Genomic DNA, 25,279 nt, shown 5'->3' with positions numbered 1-25,279 from the left:
ATCTCATAACAACATACTCCATGTCACCACAGCCCCCTGCATCTCATAACAACCTACTCCATGTCACCAAAGCCCCCTGCATCTCATAACAACCTACGCCATGTTACCACAGCACTCTGCATCTCATTACCTACTCCATGTCACCACAGTCCCCTGCATCTCATAACCATCTCCATGTCACCATAGTCCCCTCCATATCATAACCTACTCCATGTCACCATAGCCCCCTGCATCTCATAACCTACACCATGTCGCCACAGTCCCCTGCATCTCATAACAACCCACGCCATGTCACCAAAGCCTCCTGCATCTCATAACAACCTACACCATGTCACCACAGTCCCCTGCATCTCATAACAACCTACACCATATCACCACAGCCCCATGCATCTCATAACAAACTACACCATTTCACCACAGTCCCCTGCATCTCATAACAACCTACACCATATCAGCACAGCCCCCTGCATCTCATAACAACCTACGCCATGTCACCACAATCCCCTGCATCTCATAACAACCTACGCCATGTCACCACAGCCCCCTGCATCTCATAACAACCTACTCCATGTCACCATAGCACCCTGCATCTCATAACCTACGCCATGTCACCACAGCCACCTGCATCTAATAACCTACACCATGTCACCACAGTCCCCTGCATCTCATAACAACCTACGCCATGTCAGCAAATCCCAATGCTTCTCATAACAAACTACACCATTTCACCACAGTCCCCTGCATCTCATAATAACCTACACCATATCACCACAGCCCCCTGCATCTCATAACAACCTACGCCATGTCACCACAATCCCTTGCATCTCATAACAACCTACGCCATGTCACCACAGCCCCCTGCATCTCATAACAACCTACTCCATGTCACCACAGTCCCCTGCATCTCATAACCTACTCCATGTCACCACAGCCCCCTGCATCTCATAACAACCTATTCTATGTCACCACATTCCTCTATATCTCATAACCTACTCCATGTCATCACAGCCCCCTTCTTCTCATAACAACTTACTCCATGTCACACAGTCCCCTGCATCTCATAACAACCTATGCCAAGTCACCACAATCCCCTGCATCTCATAACAACCTACACCATGTCACCACAGCCCCCTGCATCTCATAACAACCTACTCCATGTCACCAAAGCCCCCTGCATCTCATAACAACCTACGCCATGTTACCACAGCACTCTGCATCTCATTACCTACTCCATGTCACCACAGTCCCCTGCATCTCATAACCATCTCCATGTCACCATAGTCCCCTCCATATCATAACCTACTCCATGTCACCATAGCCCCCTGCATCTCATAACCTACACCATGTCGCCACAGTCCCCTGCATCTCATAACAACCTACGCCATGTCACCAAAGCCTCCTGCATCTCATAACAACCTACACCATGTCACCACAGTCCCCTGCATCTCATAACAACCTACACCATATCACCACAGCCCCATGCATCTCATAACAAACTACACCATTTCACCACAGTCCCCTGCATCTCATAACAACCTACACTATATCAGCACAGCCCCCTGCATCTCATAACAACCTACGCCATGTCACCACAATCCCCTGCATCTCATAACAACCTACGCCATGTCACCACAGCCCCCTGCATCTCATAACAACCTACTCCATGTCACCATAGCACCCTGCATCTCATAACCTACGCCATGTCACCACAGCCACCTGCATCTAATAACCAACACCATGTCACCACAGTCCCCTGCATCTCATAACAACCTACGCCATGTCACCAAATCCCAATGCATCTCATAACAAACTACACCATTTCACCACAGTCCCCTGCATCTCATAATAACCTACACCATATCACCACAGCCCCCTGCATCTCATAACAACCTACGCCATGTCACCACAATCCCCTGCATCTCATAACAACCTACGCCATGTCACCACAGCCCCCTGCATCTCATAACAACCTACTCCATGTCACCACAGTCCCCTGCATCTCATAACCTACTCCATGTCACCACAGCCCCCTGCATCTCATAACAACCTATTCTATGTCACCACAGTCCCCTATATCTCATAACCTACTCCATGTCATCACAGCCCCCTTCTTCTCATAACAACTTACTCCATGTCACACAGTCCCCTGCATCTCATAACAACCTATGCCAAGTCACCACAATCCCCTGCATCTCATAACAACCTACACCATGTCACCACAGCCCCCTGCATCTCATAATAACCTACTCCATGTCACCACAGTCCCGTCCATCTCATAACCTACTCCATGTCACCACAGTCCCCTGCATCTCTTAACAACCTACTCCATGTCACCACAGTCCCCTGCATCTCATAACCTACTCCATATCACCACAGTCCCCTGCATCTCATAACAACCTACTCCATGTCACCACAGCCCCCTGCATCTCATAACAACCTACGCCATGTCACCCCAGCCCCCTGCATCTCATAACCTACACCATGTCACCACAGTCCCCTACATCTCATAACCTACTCCATGTCACCATAGTCCCCTGCATCTTATAACAACCTACTCCATGTCACCACAGTCCCCTGCATCTCATAACAACCTACGCCATGTCACCACAGTCCCCTGCATCTCATAACAACCAACGCCAAGTCACCACAGCACTCTGCATCTCATAACCTACTTCATGTCACCACAGTCCCCTGCATTTCATAACCTACTCCTTGTCACCATAGTCCCTTGCGTCTCATAACCTACTCCATGTCACAACAGTCCCCTGCATCGCATAACAAACTACTCATGTCACAACAGCCCCCTCCGTCTCATAACAACCTAAGCCATGTCACCACAGCCCCCTGCATCTCATAACAACCTACTCCATGTCACCACAGCCCCCTGCATCTCATAACAACCTACTCCATGTTACCACAGCCCCCTGCATCTCATAACAACCTACTCCATGTCTCCACAGCCCCCTGCATCTCATAACAACCTACGCCATGTTACCACAGCACTCTGCATCTCATTACCTACTCCATGTCACCACAGTCCCCTGCATCTCATAACCTACTCCATGTCACCATAGTCCCCTGCATCTCATAACAACCTACGCCATGTCACCAAAGCCTCCTGCATCTCATAACAACCTAGACCATGTCACCACAGTCCCCTGCATCTCATAACAACCTACACCATATCACCACAGCCCCATGCATCTCATAACAAACTACACCATTTCACCACAGTCCCCTGCATCTCATAACAACCTACACCATATCAGCACAGCCCCTTGCATCTCATAACAACCTACGCCATGTCACCACAATCCCCTGCATCTCATAACAACCTACGCCTTGTCACCACAGCCCCCTGCATCTCATAACAACCTACTCCATGTCACCATAGCAGCCTGCATCTCATAACCTACGCCATGTCACCACAGCCACCTGCATCTAATAACCTACACCATGTCACCACAGTCCCCTGCATCTCATAACAACCTACGCCATGTCACCACAGCCCAATGCATCTCATAACAAAATACACCATTTCACCACAGTCCCCTGCATCTCATAACAACCTACACCATATCACCACAGCCCCCTGCATCTAATAACAACCTACGCCATGTCACCACAATCCCCTGCATCTCATAACAACCTACTCCATGTCACCACAGTCCCCTGCATCTCATAACCTACTCCATGTCACCACAGCCCCCTGCATCTCATAACAACCTACTCTATGTCACCACAGTCCCCTATATCTCATAACCTACTCCATGTCATCACAGTCCCGTCCATCTCATAACCTACTCCATGTCACCACAGTCCCCTGCATCTCATAACAACCTACACCATGTCACCACAGTCCCCTGCATCTCATAACCTACTCCATGTCACCACAGTCCCCTGCATCTCTTAACAACCTACTCCATGTCACCACAGCCCCCTGCATCTCATAACAACCTACTCCATGTCACCATAGCACCCTGCATCTCATAACAACCTACGCCATGTCACCACAGCCCCCTGCATCTCATAACCTACACCATGTCACCACAGTCCCCTACATCTCATAACCTACTCCATGTAACCATAGTCCCCTGCATCTTATAACAACCTACTCCATGTCACCACAGTCCCCTGCGTCTCATAACAACCTACGCCATGTCACCACAGTCCCCTGCATCTCATAACAACCAACGCCAAGTCACCACACCACTCTGCATCTCATAACCTACTTCATGTCACCACAGTCCCCTGCATTTCATAACCTACTCCTTGTCACCATAGTCCCTTGCATCTCATAACCTACTCCATGTCACAACAGTCCACTGCATCTCATAACAACCTACACCATGCCACCACAGCACTCTGCATCTCATAACCTACTCCATGTCCCCACAGTCCCCTGCATCTCATATCCTACTCCATGTCACCATTGTCCCCTGCATCTCATAACCTACTCCATGTCACCATAGCCCCCTGCATCTCATAACCTTCTCCATGTCACCACAGTCCCCTGCATCTCATAACCTACTCCATGTCACCACAGTCCCCTGCATCTCATAACAACCTATGCCATGTCACCACATTCTCCTGCATCTCATAACCTACTCCATGTCACCATAGCCCCCTGCATCTCATAACAACCTACGCCATTTCACCACAGCCCCATGCATCTCATTACCTACTCCATGTCACCATAGTCCCCTGCATCTCATAACAATCTACTCCATGTCACCACAGTCCCCTGCATCTCATAACAAACTACACCATGTCACCACAGTCCCCTGCATCTCATAACAACCTACACCATGTCACCACAGTCCCCTGCATCTCATAACAACCTACACCATATCAGCACAGCCCCCTGCATCTCATAACAACCTACGCCATGTCACCACAATCCCCTGCATCTCATAACAACCTACGCCTTGTCACCACAGCCCCCTGCATCTCATAACAACCTACTCCATGTCACCATAGCAGCCTGCATCTCATAACCTACGCCATGTCACCACAGCCACCTGCATCTAATAACCTACACCATGTCACCACAGTCCCCTGCATCTCATAACAACCTACGCCATGTCACCACAGCCCAATGCATCTCATAACAAAATACACCATGTCACCACAATCCCCTGCATCTCATAACAACCTACTCCATGTCACCACAGTCCCCTGCATCTCATAACCTACTCCATGTCACCACAGCCCCCTGCATCTCATAACAACCTACTCTATGTCACCACAGTCCCCTATATCTCATAACCTACTCCATGTCATCACAGTCCCGTCCATCTCATAACCTACTCCATGTCACCACAGTCCCCTGCATCTCATAACAACCTACACCATGTCACCACAGTCCCCTGCATCTCATAACCTACTCCATGTCACCACAGTCCCCTGCATCTCATATCCTACTCCATGTCACCATAGTCCCCTGCATCTCATAACCTACTCCATTTCACCATAGCCCCCTGCATCTCATAACCTTCTCCATGTCACCACAGTCCCCTGCATCTCATAACCTACTCCATGTCACCACAGTCCCCTGCATCTCATAACAACCTATGCCATGTCACCACAGTCCCCTGCATCTCATAACCTACTCCATGTCACCATAGCCCCCTGCATCTCATAACAACCTACGCCATTTCACCACTGCCCCATGCATCTCATTACCTACTCCATGTCACCATAGTCCCCTGCATCTCATAACAACCTACTCCATGTCACCACAGTCCCCTGCATCTCATAACAAACTACACCATGTCACCACAGTCCCCTGCATCTCATAAAAACCTACACCATGTTACCACAGTCCCCTGTATCTCATAACAACCTTCGCCATGTCACCACAGTCCTCTGCATCTCATAACAACCTACGCCAAGTCACCACAGCACTCTGCATCTCATAACCTACTCAATGTCACCACAGTCCCCTGCATCTCATAACCTACTCCATGTCACCATAGTCCCCTGCATCTCATATCCTACTCCATGTCACAACATTCCACTGCATCTCTTAACAACCTACACCATGTCAGTACATCACTGTGCATCTCATAACCTCCTCCATGTCACCACAGTCCCCTGCATCTCATAACCTACTCCATGTCACCATAGACCCCTGCATCTCATAACCTACTCCATGTCACCACAGTCCCCTGCATCTCATAACCTACTCCATGTCACCACAGTCCCCTGCATCTTATAACAACCTACGCCATGTCACCACAGTCCCCTGCATCTCATAACCTACTCCATGTCACCATAGCCCCCTGCATCTCATAACAACCTACGCCATGTCACCACAGCCCCCTGCAACTCATAAAAACCTACTCCATGTCACCACAGCTCCCTGCATCTCTTAACAACCTACGCCATGTCACCACAGCTCCCTGCATCTCATAACCTACACCATGTCAACCACAGTCCCCTGCATCTCATAACAACCTACTTCATGTCACCACAGTCCCCTGCATCTCATAACCTACACCATGTCACCACAGTCCCCTGCATCTCAGCACAAATCCGTTTCTCACTCCTGTCCACATCATCTCACCGCATGTCACCACAACCCCTGCATCTCACATCAGCTTCCTGCTTTTCACTACTGCCCCCTGCATTTCACCACAGCCCCTTGCTACTCACTTCTGCCACTGATTATTAGGTCTTTGCATCTCACCATAACCCCCTGCTTCTCACTCCTGCCCCCTGCTTCTCACCAGTGTCACCACAACCCCCTCATGCTGCTGCCCTGCAGCTGACTGGGGCCAGGCTATTTGGATGTGCTGGGAAGGACAGGAAGAGAATCATAGATGAGAGGTTGGTATTGCAGGGTATACAATCGGGAAGCCGGCTGCCTTAATACCGACAGCCGGCTTCCCGACTTTCATATCCCAGCGAGGGTGAAATGCCGGGCGTCTAGATGTGGACGCCTGACATTTTCCCGATGCCGGGAGACAGGCGCCCGGCATCCTGATCGAAGGGATGCCGGGCGCCGCTAGCGGACAGCCGCATGAGGGGAGGGTTAGGTTTAGGGCCCCCGGAGGGGACTTAGAGTTAGGCACACCCCCCGGGAGGGTTAGGGTTAAGCTCGGGGAGGGAGGGTTAGGGTTAGGAACCCCTGGGGGGGACTTAGGGTTAGGCACCCCCCCGGGGGACGTAGGTTTAGGCAGCGGGAAGGGGGGTTAGTGTTAGGCACTTACAGGGGGGATTAGGGTTAGGCACTTGGGGGGGAGGTTAGGGTTAGGCACCCCTAAGGAGGGTTAGGGTTAGGGGGTTAGGTTAGCAAGTACTTACCTATTGATGATCGGGATTTCCAGTGCTGTCGGGCTTCCGCTGCCGGGAACTCTGCTTTTGTTGGCCAGGCGCTGCCGGGAATCGAACCTCCGGCCATGTGGCCGGCGGGATTTCATACCGATTCCTATTGCAGCTACTGTACCTTAAGCATTATCAGCAGTATGTCCTCAGGGCTGGGGCACCTGTACATATTTCCCAGCCTCCATGCGCACCCCTCCACGGCTGCTGAACATGGCGATGATCAAGGTCCTCTTTGCACAATGTGCCCTGTATTTCCTGGTCTTCCTGGCTGTGGTGCTCCTGTCCGAGAACAGTGCTGACTTCCATGGGAGGTGCCTCCTGTTCACCGGATGCATGTGGCTGAGCGGAAACATCATGCTGGAGATGGAGCACTAGACGGTGGAGGAGTGGTGGCCAGTGTCTGTCTGCAGGATCAGCATAGGGATAGACATCTGAATCCGAATGTTTACTAACCATCAATATTTTTGTTCCGATGGTAGTTTTTTAGCATTTGATGGTGGCAGTCAAATGTTTGCCACCATCGAATGGAAATCATTTGATGGTGTTTCAATGGTTGTTTGTTTTTTAAATTTCTGATACTGTAGCTATGCCTTCCTTGGCTCTTTCCTGACAACTGTGTCTGCATCAGGGCATCTTCATGGGTTTGTTGGAGGCTGTCTCTCACTCTGTCTGCCTCAGACATGATCCTGCTCAGTCCCTGACTCCCCTCTCTAGGCTGCTGCTAAGCAGCAGGGCACATTGCTAGCTCTGATTGGCTCTGACTCTTTCAGAGAGCCAATCAGTGTGCAGCCCTTTCTCCTGCAGCAGCAGTCAGTCACTCACACAGCAAAACTGTTTTTTATATGACTTCACTAAAATCATCACTGCTCAGCTCTCTTTTGTCACAGATGAATGGTTCATACACCTAAACCTTCCTCTACCAATGCTGTTTAGAATAGTAAAACCCCCATCAAAATCCAGTGGTTCAAGAGATTAGCCTGAATTTATAGACAGTCCCCTAACTGGGTACTTTATTTTATATATATAGAGAAAGAAATAACTGGTAACAATTACAATCCCCACAATCATAGACAGAACATACCATGGGGAGTATTATTAACCATAATAAACAGTATGCTCTTATGGGGAATGTAACTAAATAGAATTTACAGATTCTATGGGGTAAATTTACTAAGAATCGTGTCTGGTCTGAGATCACCCAAGTTTAAAAACGCACAGCATCGCAGGAACACGGGAGACTTTTGACAGCTGAAACACACACATTTAACAAGAATCGTGTTATGCTGAATTATGTTTGTCAATGGTGTATGTGTTCGTGTTTCTCCCTGTGTACCCTGTGTCTGACTGCGCGCCAAACACTCCCGAACATGCAGCATGTACATATCAGTGAGATACTGTACATGCAGGCTGCATTTGTGTATAGTGTAAAAAAAGAATGTAAAAAGCAGAAATGGTGTGGGGATCCCCCCCAAAATAATAACCAGTCCTGAACTCTATGAGCCAGTCCTGGTTCTAAAAAAATGGGTGACAAAATATGTAGGGGTCCCCCGTATTTTATGAACCAGCACTGGGCTCTGTGAGCCGGTCCTGGTTTTAAAAATGTGGGGGAAAATGGCATGTTGTACCCCGTATTTTTAAAACCCGCACCGGGCTCAAACTAGTCGGACTGTAATGCCACAGCCAAGGGACCCTTTCACCGGGTCCCCTGGCCATAGCATTAACACCCCCAATAAAGGGGTCCCCCCCTCTCCTGACCATCCAAAGGCCTGAGTTGCAGGGGTAATAGTCATAATAAAAAAGTACAGTAAAAAACGTGTTGTGGCCATTTTAATTCGTCGAAATGTCTCTTTTGTTCACAACAAAACTGTGATAGATCCAGAGGGCCGTTTCCTTATGGTGATCGGTACCCTCTGCAATGAGATTCTCACCTTAGTATCAATTTACGCTCCTAATCAAGATCAACTGATTTGATTTTCTGTTTCGGCGTATTAGCAGAGAGGTACAGGGCCATATTATTATGAGTGGGGACTTTAATACCATTATTGATCCCCTATTAGATAGAACTAATCCACCTGCCCACGCCTCCGGGATGTCCCTTCCAAGGGCTTCCCGTACTCTAATTGCCTCCCTTAAGCATTATGGACACTGCGATTCCTGGCATCTTAACATCCTTATGCCAAGGATTACACTCACTTTTCAGCCCCTCATCAACATTACTCTAGGATCGACTTGATCCATATCTCCTCCTCTATTGCTTCTTTGGTTATAGAGGCAGGTATTACCTCTTTCACATGGACAGACCATGCGGGCGTTTATATTTTTATAGATGGGCAGCACAGATGGTGTAATGGTTAGCATTATTGCCTCACAGAACTGAGGTCATGGGTTCGATTCCCACCACAGCCCTAACTGTGCAGAGTTTGTATATTCTCCCTGTGCTTGTTTGGGTTTCCTCCGGGTGGGCCGGTTTCCTCCCACACTCCAAAAATATACTGGTAGGTTAATTGGCTCCCACCAAAAATGAACCCTATTTTGTATGTGTGTGTATGTGGTAGGGGATATATAAATTGTAAGCTCCACTGGGGCAGGGACTAATGTGGATGGCCAAATATGCTCTGTAAAGCGCTACGGAATATGTGTGAACTATATAAATAACTGGTAATAATAATAATAGATATATATTGCTCTCCTTGTGGGAAGCGCAATTGGCGCCTAGATGACTCCCTTTTACAACATCCCCTAGCTTTGCAAGAAATGAAACTGGTTGTGACTCGTTATTTTGAGGAGAATGCTTCTCTTGATATTTCTTCTAGTATCCTTTGGGAAGCCCATAAGGCTACCATACAAGGTTTTTTTATTGCTAAAACCTCAGCAGTTAGGAAACCTGGTGCGCAGGAGATTCGCCTTCTTGAGTCACAACTCTCTGCATTACTGACCCAACATAAGATGTCCCCTAGTGCCTCTGTGCTGTCCCAAATTGAGAACTTACAAGGCCAGCTTAATGACCTTTTGTCTCTTCGCGCCGCGCTTATATTGCAGAAACTCCGTCAACGATTTTATGATAAAGCTGATAAAATTGATTCTTTATTAGCCAATAAGTTGCGTCGCAAGCAAGCGTTAAGCACGATAGACAAGTTATATTCTCCGTCATCTGGTTCCCTTACCTATGATCCTGAAGTTATGGCTGAAGAATTTCATACTTGTCTTCTACTTCTCTACCTAGTCTATCGGACTCTCAACTAATTACACTCAATGACCGTATCACATTCGAAGAGACAATAGACGCCATAAAATCAATGCGTTCCTCTGCCTAGTCGGGACTCTCATGAATTAGCATGGGAACGAGATTTGGAACATTCCATAGATGCTGAGGATTGGAGGGAAATTTGGGATAATGCCGCCTCCAGCTCTATCTGTGTTAAAAATTAAGGAAAATATTTATAAATTGCTATTTAGATGGCATTATGTACTTTCCGACTAAAAGTAATGTTCTCCGATGTTTCAGATAGGTGCTGGAGGGGATGTCGGGGGGAGGGTTTTTACATAACTGGTGGTCCTGTCCGAAGATTACTAAAATATGGCAGGATATTGTCGATCTCCTTTCACGCTTATTTGAGACAGCTATTCCTTCTGATCCTCAGCATTTTCTTCTTCCCATCCTATCCCGACATCAGAATAAGTTGTTCCGACATATCGTATCTGCTATGACCTGCCAGATAGCAGCTGATTGGAAAAGTCCCGCCCCTTCCCCTATGCAGGCTATAATCTCACATGTCTGGTATGTCTATAAGATGGAATACATGACCGCTATATTACATAGTACCTCGAAGTCTTTCAATAAAGCATGGTCCCCCTGGTTGACATACCAAAACATTCCATCTCCATTCAACATTTACATTTTTCTTTCTTTATTATGATTAGTTTGAGGGACTTCCCCCCCTAGGGCCCACCTCACGCTCTCCCCCCTCCCCCCTTTTTATTTACTTTTTCTTCTCTTTTTAATATTTCTCCTATTCTTTGACGGTTGGCCACACCGTTGCTGCTGGATACTTTCTGGCTTTCTGTATTTTTGTTTTATTTTTTCAATATTTAAAAATGAATCACTGTGTATTGTGTGATTTCATACAGTTTTTTTCATTATAAATGTACATTACGCTGTTAATGCTTTGGAAATTTCTGTAATTTTATATTGTGATTCGCTTAATAAAAAGAGTTTAAAAAAAAAGTACTATTGTTGTTTACAGTGGGACTACAGGTGCCTGCGCCTTTGGCACTTGTAGAACTACAAGTGCCAGCAGGCAGCTGGCACCAGTACCCCCACTGTTGCAGGTCAGTCCTCTTCTCCAGTAGAGATCCTGGCCATTAAAACAAAAAACAAGTCTCCCGAAACATTCGGACAGAAGAGATGTTTGTGTTTCCACATACAGCTCTTCCCCGGCAAGTGACGGAACCCACAAGGTTTCCTGCACTTGCCAGGCTGGCAGCCAATCAGAGGTTGCTACTAGAGTAAGCGGCTGTGAGTGGCCTGGCTGTCAATCAACAGCCAGACTGCTGATTGGCAAGTCTGTTTAATGGAGAAGAGGACCGACCTGCACCAATTTGTAGGTGAGTATTTTTTTTTTTTAGGGAAAAACAGGATGCTGCTGGACAAGGGGACTGGACACCGGGGCCAAGGTGAGCATAGTGTGTGTGTTTGTGTGTAATAAACTTTTACTGTGTACAGTGTGTGTGTACTGTGGTTCTTTTACAATTTTTTTTACAGTGGAGGTACTGGTGCTGGCCAACTGCTGGCACTTGTAGTTCTACAAGTACCAAAGGGCAGGCACGCTGAGACCTGTAGTCCCACTGTAAAAAACAATAGTACACATTTATTATTATGACTATTACTCCTGCACCCACCGGCTAGGGATGCAGGGAAAAGCCCTGAGCTTCAGCCCAGGCCTGGGGTGCTGAAGTGTGGGACTCCACTTTATTGGGGGGTCCCCATCCTCCCTGGGATGCCCAGGCTGGGCTAACTAGTTTGGGGTGTTAATGCTAATACAGGGGACCAAGTGAAAGAGTCCCCTGGCTGTGGCATTACACTCCGACTAGTTTGAGCACGGTGCTAGTTTTAAAAATATGGGAAACCCCACGCCATTTTTTCACCATTTATTTAAAAACCAGGACCAGCTCACAGAGCCCAGTGCTGGTTCATAAAATACGGGAGACCCTACACATTTTGTCATCCGTATATTTAGAACCAGGACAGGCTCACAGAGCCCGGGGCTGGTTATGCTTTTGGGGGGGACCCCCACATTGTTTTCTTTCTTAATACAACCCTTTCTTTGCATAATTAGAGGCAGAAACATGCATTGATCACACTGTGTATGTTTCTGCTAAACACGCTACTCAGGAGGTAGTCTATTTAAAACTTCTATTTTTGAATGAGCTTGCTTAGATTACACCCGTGATTATAATCACGATTCTTGGTAAATTCCTGTGTTGTATTCCTATCTATGGATTTTGGCCGATGGTGTATTTATTTCTATTTGTGTTTTCACCCGTGTTTTGTAGAGAGATTTCTCACCGAGTTTGCCTTTAATAAATTTGCAAGTTGTTAAAAATGGCCAAACACACCCGTGATTGCAATCTTGAGCAGACACAATTATTAGTAAATTTACCCCTATAAGCGGATCATCCATAATAAAAAGAAAACTCAATTTTATTTTTACTGGGGGGATACTTTACCTTCTCATAAACCATCTTACATTAGGAGACCAACAGATACTCCTTATAGCATATACACTCACATTTAAAAAAAAACTACAATAGCTATTGCAAACAACCCATAATTAAAAATAAACATTAGAAATAAATACATGGACAGTATTTTAATCACTCATATTCCAATTCTGTTCCGCCTATCTTTTCCATTACTTTTCTCTCGTTATTTCACTACATTAAATTGTTATGGGTAATATATTATTTTAGATGTTCTTAATAAATGTTATATTTAATAAATCTTGAAAATAGTAAACAATATATCTAAAGGAAATTCCTATTACTGGAAATATCTAATTTTTACCTCCTTTAGTGCACCGTATAAACTCATCTCGTTTCTCCCCCTCCATTTCAAAAGTAAATTTGCACTGTGTATTGTCCGAGAATGTTGTCTCCTGAGGAAGCAGCCAATACCTGTACAGACGTAGAACGCGTAGAGATGGAGCATTCCCGACACAGGATTCTGGTCCGGTCACTATCGGCTATATCGCTTTTGGCAGCACACACACGAGAGCCGCAAGTCCAGTGCAGCGGCAGTGAGAAACATATATATGCAAACTGCTTTTTCAACTGCCCCCCAGCTTCACCTAAATAGGACAGCGTGATACTACTGGACCCATAGTGAGCAAGCAGAGTGCTCAAAGAGCTGTCTATATTGAGATTCATAGAAATCCCTGGACATGCTGTCTGTGATCTAAGCGCTGGTGTACTTAACAAACATGAGACTATATATACAAATAAGTGCTTTTTTATTTCTGCATATCAGCGCTCTATATAACCGCTCTATGTACTGTGATCAAGTTAATTGATAGCTGATATTTCACTATGTGTTATATATTTAATGGAAAACTGCTCCACTAAGGTACCTCAAGTTTAAAAAAGAAGTTATACTGATTTTGCACTGGATACAATTTTTTGTTGATTGCGACAGATTAGCAATCCTGGTGCTACTATTTCGGATACAAATCTCCGCTGGTGGACACAAATCATGTTCCTCTGGATATAGGCCCTCATTCAGAGCCGTACGCTCTGAGCAGAGCGCACGCTCTGAATGAGGGCCGCCCTCCATGAAAATGGAGCGTCCACCTGGACGCTCGTATAGCTGTGGGTCACCACCCACAGGCTATACGAGCGTGCAGTTTGATGGCCGCGATGGTCGTGACCATCGCGACCATCGAAACTGCGAGCCGGAGCCTGTGGTTGAGGTTTTCAACCGCAAGCTCCGGAGTGATTTTGGCTCTATCAGAGCCAAAATCACTCCCACTGACATCACTAGTGATGTCAGTGGGCCGGCTTCTGACGGGAGGCGTTCCCGTGGGAACGCCCCCGTCAGGGAGGCACGCCTACCAAAGGGGGCGTGCTGTCAATCAACATCGACAGCACGCCCCCTTTGATCAGACACAACGAGCGAAGGACTTTCCTTCGCTCGTCGCGTCTGGCGCATGCGCACGACGGAGCTCCCTCCGTCGTGCGCATGCTCAGTGCAGAACATCGACCCACTTGCGAGCGGACAGCCGCTCGCGAGTGGGTCTGAATCAGGCCCATAATCACTAAACAACATGTCTTGAATCAATTCAATTTTTTTCTATTTTTTTATTTTTTATTGATGCTGTTCTAATTTATAATCATTTTTCTCTGTGTCTGGATCCAGACCTTTTTTAGGGGTAATGTTTCAGCATATTATGTATGCATTGTATTGAAAATTATATGTTGGTTTTTTGGGGGTTTTTTTTAATATAGATGTATACCTTTTTATGATTAAATACAATTAGTTTGACAGTGCCTTGAATTACTTTCTATTCCTGTTTTATTCCTTTCTACTTACATGAAAAAGTAAAACAATAAGAGCGGCGCTGTTTAGAGGGAGTGTGTGAAACTCCCAGGGCGTAAATACATAAAATACATAAACAGCACTTAGTAGGTATAAATAAATGAAAATACTCAAAAAATTCTCCATATGCAGCTTGGACAATGATAAATACATTTAATACATCTAATTACTATAATACAAAAAAACACTAAACATCGTTAAAAACAGTACATATATATGGCCATATAAAGGCGTACTTATCTAGAAAATTAGACAGTGTGCACACTGAGGAGCTCGTTCAGACCACCTCGCAAGATGCGGTCGCTCGCTGGCAAAAAGGGGCCAGATATTCAAATTCCACGCTCGCACTGAGTGGCGTAAGGACGCCCTCTATGTCTTAGCGAGCAACGTCACTGAGCGTTCGTTAATGTATAAAGACGCCCCCTTTGCCCTCGCAACACATGTCATCTCCTGGAATTGTTTGATTAATCGAAAACATCAAGAGCCATCGGAGCTGCTCGCAGCCCTTGAGGTAGCCTTACCCCGCCGCAAGCACTACGATCAGTGCTGGCTGAAATACATGCAGGTGACATGTACAATGACGCTACTTTGCTAATTATGCACGCCATTTAAATGGTGTTCTGTCGACCTGACTCGCCTGCGTCCACAACGCCACTCCCCCGTTTACAAGCACTTTCCCCTGTTACCACCCACAAACGGCACTATCTGTCACGCAAAGTAGCGGGCAGTCTGTGTACCATGAGCGCACGATTCCCCATCGCTGAGACTGGCTTACGCACGCGCACTGCAAATTATACGCACTAAGCAACAATCACCCAGGAAAGAGCGATCGCTCCTTAGCGAACGGGTCTGAATCAGGTCCTGAGTCTGTAGGAAATCCCGAAAACCTGCTATGATACACTCACACCATAATCAGGTCCACTGGTGTGTCTGATCCAGTTTAGTATCCAGTAAAGGTAAGAGTTCTGTATTACCCCTTGTTGATCCTTAATTAGCAAGGCCTCCTCATAAAAAGTCCCATCTAGAGGTCATTGACAGTCCAGGGAGTCATCACCAAAAGGAACTGGTCCGGAAATAGTAAATACAGTATGCAGGCAGGCAATGAGATCCTAAGTAACACTTCTCAGCTCAATGCGTTTCCGTGTGGTATGAGCCCACACCTCCATCAGGAGCAAGTATAGAGGATGCCTAATCTGGCTGATTTAAATAACACTCCTAATTATGCAAATGGAGACAGGTGAGTACACCTGATGGACCAAGCCACATAATGTATTCATAAAATCAATAGAATTCACTTATAGATAAGGAGGCAATCATATAACATAGTATACCTAATGTCCAAAGTCATAAAACCAGCTACCATCATCCCAAAATAAGGTTAAATGCCTGTAGTAATAAATCTCTATGATGTGACCTCTCCCGATCACGTGACCTATGACTGGCCACTATTCTCCTATTGGAGGAGCAAATCACATGGTCTCTGCTGTCAGTTACTGCATTCACTGATTCAATGGCTGAAGTAGAGGAGAAGGTAGAGGAATGGGTTTCATGGTTGAACCAAGTGAAATGGTTCTCCGGTCTAGGGGAGTGGGTCCAGGAAATGGTTGCTAGTATAGGTAAACTCCTGATCCTCATATTGGTTGTCATCTTAGTAATTGGCGTATGTGTCAGGTGTGTTCCTACTATGTTGAAATATGGAAAATGTAAAGATAAGGTAAACCGAAAGAATGAAATTTTGATGGTGGTTAGAAGTAACAATATAAATTCTGAGGTAAATGTAGGACTGCATTACAACCCTGAACTAGAATGTACCAATAGGATGATGTATAAATTTAGCCATGCATGAAATGTGTTATTAAAATGTTATTTTAAAACATCTTAAATAATGTAAGTCCCTATCCCCTTCAAGACTTCCTTTATAGGTTAGGTGAAGCCCCACATCTTTCCCATGATCTCCCAAGATCCACGGTGTGCGTATAAGGGTAGTTTTATGTCCCCCCCTAGAGACACATTATTGATGGTTTACTGACCACATTGGGCCATCCCATAATATAACATTAAACAATATCCCATAGTGTAAGACTAAAAATAAAAAAAAATAAGACCAGAGTGTGATAGCATGTTGTTTGCTATCAAAGGGTGGACTGTAGAAGCCGGATGATTGGCTGAGACCAGATCTTAAAATTAATATCGAGCGACGCCATTTTAGGTTGCCTCTGACGACGCCATCTTGCATCGTCAGCATGAAACCATGGTGTGTGATGCTAATATGCTATTATTAGCACTGTGCGATCGCATTACCACTGCATACTCTTTAAAACCCTATCATACCCCATACGCACGGATACACATATAAATATATATATTTAAAGACTTCATATTTTCAGTGATGACAGACTTGTCTTGTAGACATGTCTGTGACAAATAATCAAGAATACACAAAGATACTGTGAGTGTTTACTTCAAATATATACACAGTATGTCTGTGGCAATTGAAATATAACCCAGACACTGATATGCACAATTGAAGTGTCCTAAATGTAGATTAATAAACAATTGTCAGATGTCTAGCTATTGTTAACAAGTATCCAATGCTGATGTATTTAAGTTGTATTAGGGGAGCTTTTTGTTAAAATTATCAGATTGTTTGCCAAGGCTTGCTCCATCCATGAACAGGACAAAACTCCATTGTCTGTCATTCTTTTAGTCCAGACAGAAGTAAAATAAATAATGACCAGTATGAGGATATATATACAGGTGTGTAAATGTGTGTATGTATATATATATATATATATATATATATATGTATGTATGTGTATATGTACATATATATACACTTAAACGATCACATGGGTATCCACAATGCGTGCACACATAGATATACAGTTGCAATTATAAAAAGAAACATACAGCGCACCTTTTTCCACTGCATGAAGACACACAACGCATACTTACATATAATCATAAATACACACACACTCATAAAAGGTTCCTGCACATTATGGTTTATATTAAAGTTATTAATTATGATATAAAATGCATGTATTTAATATTTATGGTATACAACATGATAAACATGGCATGTTTGGTACTAAACTGACACACTGTTTATTCACAGATATCTGAACCTATCAGCGAGGGAGTCGCATCTTGCATTCGATGGTTATGGAATATAGGAAATTACTGGTTAGAATGTGTACACTGTAATGTAGTGTCTCTATCTAATTTAAATCAATTAAAGAATGACAATGTAATCTGGAGAATTGGGACATACACCTAGTGAACAGCCCTATGAACTACAGCGTACTACAAAGACCAAGAGCAAGTACCAATGGAATTATGTTTGTCTGTCTACATTGTTGTTATCATGATCTGTTAGGGTATATAGCCTGTGTCCCGGTCCCAGTTAGTAGCCATTCTCTGGGATGACCACAGACCTCTGGATTGATAACTGTAACTGGGACCGGTGCGCTTGCATATGCATCGAATGTACCTTGTGATTGTATAATTTGTTTGCGCTAATTGTATTTAGATCACAGCGTGTAACTATCTGCTTTTTGGTGAATAAAATCTTTTTGTGCTTTGGAAACACAATCAAAGTCTGAAGAGCAATTATTTCTGGTGTGACTTATTATGCTAAATAGCAACATTTTAGAGTGTATAGTTAGGTAGGAATCGATAAAGGTCTAGATACACGTCCCCTATTTTATCTAGACCTTGCCATTTCCCAATTTTAAATAACAAAATTGGGCTAAATGTCCTTTACTGCTGCAGTAAAGGCACAGACAGAACATACTTCTCCTATGTTTCTCTTCGGTAGGAAGATGAAACACTCCCAGTTGCATCGGTTCTTCAGAGTCAAGCAGAGGCAAGGAAGGCAGACTCTTCTCTGAACGGCACTCCCGGAGTCTTCCTTCGACACGAATAGCCAAGTTCATGAGCTCATCCAAAGAACTCGGGGAAGGATACTGGACCAGGCTATCCTTTATTTGATCTGACAACCCCCAATGAAACTGGCTACGTAAGGCTGAGTCATTCCAGCCAGCATCGGCCGCCCATCTCCGGAACTCTGAACTATAGTTCTCGGCAGCTCTGTTCTCCTGTTTTAAAGACTAAGACTCGCCTTTGCCATATCCGGGTCATCATAGAGCAGACCCAAAGCGACAAAAAATGAGTCTATGGTCTGCAGTGCCAGACTAATGGAAGGGAGACCAAAGGCCCAAGTCTGTGGATCCCTCTGTAACAAGGAAATTACAATCCCAATTTGTTGGACCTGAGAGCCTGAGGACCTGGGTCGAAGCCTAAAGTAGAGCTTGCAGCTCTTTCTGAAATTTAGAAAATCCTTTCCAGAAAACTGATCAGGCAGATTCAGTTTCAGTTCTGTCACAGCAGGAACTGTCGTACCCCAGGTCTCCTCTACCCAGAGAGAGAGTTCCTGCACTTTCTGCGTTAGCAGCTGAACCGTGGTCAGAACCTGGGCAAGATTCTGAGTTGGCTCCATAACAGGAGATCACCAAAAAATACCCTCAAGAATATAATATATTTGGCCAGTGATAATGTTATGCCACGTATGTGACCCTTTAGGGTATAGGCCTGCTACAGCCTTGGGGGCTGGAATTTCTTGGCAAGCTGCGGCCATGAAGGAGCTTTGAGAGCTGGAATTACTTGGCTAGCTGTGGCCGGTGGGCCGTAGGATATGAAGTGGCCTTTGGGTCGTGCTGCAGCCTTGAGGGCTGGTATATCTTGGCTAGCTGTGGTCAGTGGGCCATAGAATATGGTGCGGCCTTTGGGCCGTGCAGCAGCCTTGAGGCCTGGTATATCTTGGCTAGCTGTTGCCGGTGGGCAGTAGGATATGGTGCGGCCTTTGGGCCATGCAGCAGCCTTGAGGGCTGAATAAGCTTGGCAAGATGTGGCAGATTAAGATCTGTGCAATAATAAAGTCACTGGAGTTGGTACGCCAGATGGCGCACTGAACACGTTGGAGTGTGGCCTGTGCCACCGGGTTGACACAAGCAGCTGATGCTGTAGTGCGGCCTATGCCACCGGGTTGACACAAGCAGCGCACTCTGGGCTGCGTAATCTGGACACTGAGTACTGTCCGTGCCGCCTGGATGACACGAGCGGCAGAGGAAAGGTATGCGAACCGTGCCGCCAGGATGACACTAACGGCAGGTAGATGATAAGCTAATCATGCCGCCTGAATGACACAAGCGGCAGAATAACACAATACAATAGACAGAAGAACTGGAGCTCGACTGGGAGACAGGAGACTAAGCCAGAACCGGAAACACGTATACTCTATCACCAGCATGGAATGAAGGGCTGGCTGTAATTTAACAGATACAGGGTCCAATCAGAGGAAGCCCTGCAAGCCTCCCTAATGACAGACCAGTGTGCAGATGGCCTGTGCACACTGACAGGACAATTAGTGAGCAGCTGATACTGCACACAGGCAGACAGTTAATTACTGAACACGTGATCAGCACACAGACAGGATTAAATGTAAAGTTCTAATAGCAGCTAAGACTGGGAACTGCAACTAAGATGATCTGCTAACCGCAGATCCTAACACTGGGCCTAATTCAGACCCACTTGCGAGCGCTGAGCGCCCGCAAGCGGGTCGATGTTGGCCAAGTGCGCATGCCATCGCTATGGGTCTCGCTACATAGGGGGCGTGCTGTCGATGGTGAGTGACAGCACGCCCCCTTTGGTGGGTGTGCCAGGGGCGTGGCTGCCCAGATGGAGGCATTCCCATGGGAACGCCTACCGTCTGGGGCCGGCCCCACTGACATCACAAGTGATGTCAGTGGGAGTGCTCTCGGCTCTGATAGAGACGAAAGCACTCCAGGGCTTGCGGCAACGAGACCCTACCACAAGGGTCTCATCGCAAGCCCGACGGTCGCGATGGTCTTGACCATCGCGACCATCTTCCTGGCCGCTCGCTATAGCTGTGGGTGGTCACCCACAGCTATACGAGTGGCCAGGAGGCCACTCTAAAATTAGGAAGGATGGCCCTGATTCAGAGTGAGTGCTCTGTCAGAGCGTCCGGCTCTGAATCAGGGCCTCTGTTCTTATCAGTTTACTATCTGATATGCCCCCCCCATCTGGGGACCATCTATTAAATGGATTTTTAGAACAGGTAGATGGAAGAAGAGTTGCTCTATCCTCTCCATGTGTTGACCTGGTATTGCAGTACTTCCAGGACCAGTGCTCCTTTCCAATTATGTTATACAAAGGTAGAATCTGCCTTTTTAATTGTTTCTCTCTTTCTTTGCCCAGATTCAACAAACCACTGTTTTGGCTGTGTCTACTTCTTCTACATTAACATATGAATACCACCTACTGCTGCACTCACCTGTTTGCACTTTTGCATTTATTAACACTTTATTTGGCTGATGAAACAACTGATTATAAAAAGAACTGATTCTCTGGTGTCGTATTGTGTCTCCATGTCTTGTCTCCATTTATCTGAGTTTATTCAGGCCTGCTTCTGGGGTAAAGTCAAAGTTACTGTAAAGTGGATGTATTTAAGGAGTAATTGGTTAATTGGATAATCAATGCATTCTATTGTTTGTGTTATGATTATCCAACCTCAACGACACTTTTGCAATGCCATTTGGAAGTTTTTTTCATGTAGCCTTTTATTCACTTTTTGCACCATTGCAGGGGCAGCCACATTGATAAATTATTGGAGCCATGAATTGCTATACATTTCTTCCAACTACTTGGATATTTTACAAATTCTGCCTCAATATAGCAATTTAGCAGAGCATTTTCACATCTGCTATTCAGAAAATTTCTGGCATTTTTAAACAATATATTTTGGGTTTGGGGTGCTTGAATTTGCCTCATTGTTTGCCTTCGGACCAGCTGGAGGTATTTGTTTTCTCTATTTGCATGAACGAGCAGTTATATGCATCTCGAGGTCTTTGTCTCCCTCTAGTAGGCTTCATCAAGGAAGTGCAATGGTTATAAGGAGCAGTAGATTGTGACATCATAGAAGAATGTTGTTATAGTGGCAGAACCTGCTAGCTGACTGTTTACATTCTATCGCCATAGTGACAGCATGGCAGCCACTCCTGAAGATCCCGTGGACAGTGGAAACATTCCATAGGCTCCTGAACAGTCCGTGGACAGTGTTAACATTCCGTAAACAATGTTAACATTCCAATTATGATTTTAGACTGTCTGATGCACTGCTGAGACAAGCCATGAAAAAAGAAAAGCGCCATCTGGCTTGTGGGTGTGGCAGAGGCTTGCAGGAGACAGTGCACCCACAAATCATGCATCCAGAGAGCAAGAGAGGGAGGGAAGGAAGCCTGCAGTGTATCTGTTTGTTGATAAAGCCGAAATCAATAGGTGCAATAATACAGGTCTGGCTGTGGGTCAGTGCAGTTTCTGGAAGTGACTTGGACAGAGCCACAGAAGCTCTTGTAGGCTGCTCACTAGAGTTAATAGGTGGTGCTGCAGCATTCTCCTTAATAATGTGGGCATAGTTTTAAGAGAGCGCATTTTTTTATATAGTTATATAGTATCTGTTCTTATCAGTCTAATATCTGATACACCCCCTACAGTATCTGGGGAACAAATATTAAATGGATTTTTAGAACAGATAGATGGAAGAAGAGCTTGCTCTGTTCACTCCACGCATTGACCTGGTACTGCAGTACTTCCAGAATCTGCCTTTATAATCATTTCATCTCTCTTTCTTTGCCCAGATTCAACAAACCACTTTCTCAGCTGTGTCTGCTTCTTCTACAATAACATGTAAATACCACCTGCTCCTCCTGCACTCACTTGCTTGCACTTTTGCATTTTGTTACACTTTATTTGGTTCATGAAACAACTGATTATAAGAAAGACTCATCCTCTGGTGTCGTATTGTGGGCCTGATTCAGAGGCGCACGCTATTTGCGTGCGCTCGCTCTGAATCAGGCCGTCCCTATTTTATTTTTTTGACCGGCCTCCAGGCCACTCGCACAGCGTGTGCGAGCGGCCTGGCAATGGTCGCGATTATCGCGACCATCGGGCTTGCGAGGAGACCCTGTGGTAGGGTCTCAAGTCTCGCAAGCCCGAGTGGACTTCCTGCTCTAATAGAGCAGGAAGTCCACTACTGACATCACTAGTGATGTCAGTAGGGCCGCCCACAAATGGCAGGCGTTCTGTCGGGAACGCCTCCGTTTGTGCAGCCACCCCCCCTCCATGCCTACAAAACGGGGCAAGCTGTCGATCAACATCGACAGCCACCCCGTCTTGTAGCGAGCCTCAGAGCGAGTGATTTCTCACCTGCTCCGGGGCTCGTGCACGCGCGGTGCACACGCCACATGTGCGCAATGGCCCACCATCGACCCGCTTGCGAGCGTTATGCTATGTCTGAATCAGGCCCTGTGTCTCCATGTCTTGTCTCCATTTATCGGACTTTATTCAGGCCTACTTCTGGGGTAAAGTCAAAGTTACTGTAAAGTGGATGGATTTATGGAGTAATTGGTTAATTGAATAATGCATTCTGGGCCTTATTTATCAAGGATTGCAGTTGCTAATACACACTCAATTGGCCGATTGTTTCATACTGCGCAATGCATATGCAACGCAGTGTGCTTGCGCAAACAAGATGCTGCGATAGGTATTGCGATCGCAGTGGCCTATTGTTTTTAGGCCAGAAGGTTGCACCGAGGTAGTTGGATGACTATGCAGAGTGATTGACAGGAAATACTGTTTGTGGGTGGTAACAGGGGTGGTCGGGCAAATGCAGGCGTGCCAGTGCGTTTGCACGCCACTGCAGGGGCGTGCATAAATTATCCACTGCAATACCGTACACAGCAAGAGGCCTCATAGCAAGCGCTGACATTAGCAGTTCCTGAGTGAGGTCTGACCTGCCTTAACTATGCGCATGGGTCCGATGTTACTCAATGTTACTGATTATTTCGCTATGTTGCCAAAGTATACGGATGTGTGTAAGGGGAAGTGGACATCCTTATGTTAGGCTGCGATCGCAATGCAAATGCAATTATTTGCATATCACCGATGATATTAGCAACTGCGTTGCGTGCGTATTAGCAGAATAGCGATCCTTGATAAATCAGGCCCTCTATTGTTTGTGTCATGATTATCCAACCCCTACAACACTTTTGCAATGCCATTTGGAAGTTTTTTTCATGTTGCCTTTTATTTACTTTTTACACCACTGCGGGGGCAACCACATTGATAAACTGTTGGAGCCATTCCTTCCGACAACTTGGATATTTAAAAAATTTTGCCTCAATATTGTAATATAGCAGAGTATTTTCACATCTGCTATTTAGAAATTTTCTGGCCTTTTGAAAAAAATATATTTTGGGTTTGGGACGCCGGAATTTGCCTCAATGTTTGACTTCGGACCAGCTGGAGGCAACTGTTTCCTCCATTTGTAAGAACGAGCAATTATATGATGCATCTCGAGGTCAAGGAAGTGCAATATTTTCTCAATGCTGCGGCCCATTTCATCTTCCTCTCCAAATGCATCACATCTGCCTCCCCTCTCCTACAAACCCTACACTGGCTCCTCTTCCCCTTCAGAACCCAAATTAAGCTTACAGAGCTTTTACCCAATCCTCTCCTATTTACTTCTCTAACTTTTGCACTCCAACCCACCCACTTCGCTCCACAAATGAATGCCACCTCTCCTGCCAGCTGATTACTTACTAAAGACGGGCAGCACAGACGGTGTAATGGTTATCATTTCTGCCTCACAGCACTGAGGTTGTGAGTTCTATACCTACTACGGCCCTAACTGTGTGGAGTTTGTACATTCTCGCTGTGCTTGTGTGGGTTTCCTCTTGGTACTCCGATTCCCTCCCGCACTCCAAAAAATATACTGGTAAGTCAATTGGCTCCCAACAAAAATTAACCCTAGTGTTTATATGTGTACACATCAGTCCCTGGGGCAGGGACTGATGTGAATGGCCAAATATTCTCTGTAAAGTGCTGCAGAATATGTGTGCTCTATATAAATAACTGGTAATAATAATAATAATAATAATAATAATAATAAAGCTCCAAGCTATTGCCCGTGCTTCTCCCTACTTCTTGAACTCTCTCCCTCTCCCTATAAGACTACTCCATTCTACAAACACTTCAAATGGTCTCTCAAGACCCATGTCATTCATTAAAGCCATCCAACTCTCATCCTAACTTACTGCTCCATGCTCCTTGATCACTGTCTCCCCATCTGTGTCACCCCTGTCTGTCTACCCCTCCTCTTTAGAATGTAATACTGGGTATACACTATACAGACATATCTGCAGATCGATGATAGTCATTCATACACACTGAACGCCCATCATCTGCTTCCGCCCGCGGGTCCCAGGGGCAAGTCCCACC

General features: G+C 45.7%; 1 non-coding gene and 1 pseudogene across 1 annotated transcript; both read left to right on the top strand.

The window, feature by feature from the left end:
* The first annotated feature begins 20,949 nt into the window (after nt 1–20,949).
* LOC148519849 (U2 spliceosomal RNA) lies at nt 20,950–21,138 on the top strand. The gene has a single exon (XR_015878904.1). It is a non-coding gene; the product is annotated as a U2 spliceosomal RNA (small nuclear RNA).
* Nucleotides 21,139–22,430: 1,292 nt separating this feature from the next.
* On the top strand, nt 22,431–22,610 carry LOC148519848 (U2 spliceosomal RNA; annotated as a pseudogene).
* Nucleotides 22,611–25,279: the final 2,669 nt, after the last annotated feature.

The sequence above is a fragment of the Taudactylus pleione genome, unplaced genomic scaffold (assembly GCF_031769625.1).
Source record: "Taudactylus pleione unplaced genomic scaffold, aTauple2 ptg000181l, whole genome shotgun sequence".
NCBI lineage: Eukaryota > Metazoa > Chordata > Amphibia > Anura > Myobatrachidae > Taudactylus > Taudactylus pleione.
The sequence above is the reverse complement of the archived record's forward strand: the minus strand, read 5'-3'. Positions and strand labels throughout refer to the sequence as shown.